Here is a 3,122-nt window from a genome sequence, read left to right on the forward strand (position 1 = left end):
TATTTCAAGCACATAACTTGGGCGAGCATTTGCACACGCCTAATAACACAAAAGTTGCTTTTTTGGCTTGCAAGGAAGACTTGACTGTGGTAGCAGAACAGAATACAAATTGGTAATCTTGATAATGTAAAAGGTAAAAATGACAAAAGGAGGGCCATGGCAGGAGGAGGAAAGCTAGAGAAAAGGATGGAAAACGATTTTCTTTTTATAAAGCTGGGAGTCAATAGATAATGCTGAAAGTCGATGACACAAGAAACAGGTTGAAGTAAATTATTTACAGTCACAAAGATAACCAATAGAAGAACCGGGGGAGGGGGGGGAAACAAGATAGACATCTAGCATTGGAAGGAGTGGAGAATAGTGTCAAATATGAGAACTAATACAAATATTTTTTAATATTGACTGTCTTAGTTCAGGCTGTTATGACAGAATATCATACAATGGCATTGGGAGGTTTAAACAACAGAAATTATTTCTCACATTTCTGGAGGTTGGGAAATCCAAGAACAAGATGCCAGCAGATCTAGTATCCGGTGAGAGTACTCTTTGTGGTTTATTGGGGACTGTATCCTCATGGGAGAGGGGGAGGGGAAAGGGAGGGGGCAGCAGGGGGAGAGAGAGAGAGGAAGGGGGAGAGGGAGAGAAAGTTCTTTCCTCCTGTGTCTCTTCTTATAAGGGCACTAAGCCCATCTTAACAGCCCCACCCTCATGACCTAATTAGTCCCCAAGTGCTCTACCTCCAAATACCATCACACTGGGGATTATGGTTTCGATATATGAATTTTGAGGGGACACAAACATTCATTCCATAGCATCAACTATGGAAAGTGAACCTGAGGCTGGAGAGAGGTGGAGAGACTATTGTTTATTGTTGTATACTCCTCTATGCTCTTTGATTTATGTTGAGCAAATACTTCTTTGATTAAAACATTTTAGATGCATTTCAGGAATCACCTCCTCTGTGAAGCCTTCTCTGACCTCCCTCTACTAGCAGAGCTGGGCATTCCTTATGCTCTGGTTGTACTTATACCAGATGTTACGGCCTAAATTGTACCCCCTCAAAATGGATATGGGGTGCTCTAACCCCCATGTGACTATATTTGGAACTAGGGCCTTTAAGGAAGTAATGAAGATTAAATGAAAAACAACAAGGTCCTACTGTATAGCACAGGGAACTATATTCAATATCCTGTAATAAACCATAATGGAAAAGTATATGAAAAAGAATATGTATGTGTATATATGTGTGTATATATATATATATATGACAGTCACTTTGGTGTACAGCAGAAATTAACACATTGTAAACCAACTATACTTCAATAAAATAAATTTTTTTTAAAAAGGTTAAATGAAGTCTTAAGGGTGGAGTCCTGATCCAATAAAAACTGGTGTCCTAGTAAGAAAAGGAAGAGACACCAGAGCTTTCTGCCAAGTGAGGACACAGCAAGAAGGCAGCTGTCCCAAAGCCAGGAAGAGAACTCTCACCAGAACTTGACCATCTGACCATGTTGGTACCCTGATCTCAACTTCCAGCCTCCAGAACTGTGAGAAAACAAATTTCTGTTGTTTAAGCCACCCAGTCTATGATATTTTGTTGTAACAGCCTGAGCTAATACACCAGATTCTACTGCCATGATTTGATACATCTGTCTCCTCTTCTGGATTATAGACTCCTGAGAGCAAAGCCCCATATTAATATAACTGCCATATATTGAGGACTTACTATGTGCCAATCACTGTATGAGGTACTCACACACTATCTCATTTAAACCTTACAACTTCATAACATCAAAACTATTATCCTCATTTTACAGATAAAGAAACTAAGACTTGAAGAAATTATGTGGTTTGTCTAAATTCGTTAGAATCCATTTATACCTGGCTCACACCACCATACTGCCTTCTGTCTTCCGTTTCCTTGCCTCCTAGCAGTTCCTCACACATAGCTGGTTTTGCGAGGTTGTTTGTTAATTTCTTGGATAAATGTATTCCAGTGTCATCAAGGGAAAAGCACTCGTCTCTCCTTAACAATAATGTATTCCTGAATTTAATGTTCTTGAACACTCCCATCTCCCATAATAATAAAATTAAATAAAAATTAAAATCCCCTCCTCCAGACAGATCCATCTATGTAACGTGCAGAGCTCAGTGCAAAATGAAATTACAGGGCCCCTTGTTGAAAAATTATTAAGAATTTCAAGAGCTTCCAGGTTGGTGAACACATGGAGCCTTGGGGAGAGTGGTGCATCATGGAAGCGCCACGCTCCTTCCCACATACATTGCCTTATGCTTCTCTTCCACCTGGCTGTTCCTCAGCTAAATCCTTTTATGATAAACTGATAAACATTGCCCATTCTGGACACCCACTTTGCTTTATTCACAGAACAGCTCACCCCAGCAGTATGTTGAGATCCTCCTTGTTCATTTTTCAGCCTCAGAGTCCTCCACTGGGTGCCTTGTCCACCCAGTCCCTGCTGATGGACATTTTCCCTGTTTCTAGTCTTCTGCTATTACAATGAATTAAAGAAAGAAAGAAGTTCACAATGGTAACAGCAGAGCATTAAGTGAAGTGCAGGGCCCTTCTACGCACAGGGCCTTGTGTGAATGTACAGTCACATGCCCATGAAGCCAGTCAGCCCCACCTGCAACATTTTCCTCTTTCTTTCTTTTGAAATCAGTCATAAGTCTAAGTTTCTAGCCATCACATATGCAATTGTTAGTCACACAAGAGCATAGGTTCAGGTAGGTTGAGGGTAATTGTGCATCCCAGACCCTTTTCTCCTTTGTTTCTCTGTTTCCTGGAAATGGTTCATTTGTCTATCAAGAACCAGCACTTAACACTAATTCGAAAAGATACATGCACCCCAATGTTCATAGCAGCATTATTTACAACAGCCAAGATATGGAAGCAATCTAAGTGTCCATCAATAGACAAATGGATAAAGAAGATGTGGCATGTATATATACACGTACACACACATATACATACATACACAATGGAATATTACTCAGTCATAAAAAAAGAATGAAATTTTGCCATTTGTAACAACATAGATGGACCAGGAGGGTATTATGCTTAGTGAAATAAGTCAAACAGAGAAAGACAAATATTGTATGTT

This window comes from Neophocaena asiaeorientalis, unplaced genomic scaffold (genome assembly GCF_003031525.2).
Source record: "Neophocaena asiaeorientalis asiaeorientalis breed wild unplaced genomic scaffold, Neophocaena_asiaeorientalis_V1.1 scaffold508, whole genome shotgun sequence".
Taxonomy (NCBI): domain Eukaryota; kingdom Metazoa; phylum Chordata; class Mammalia; order Artiodactyla; family Phocoenidae; genus Neophocaena; species Neophocaena asiaeorientalis.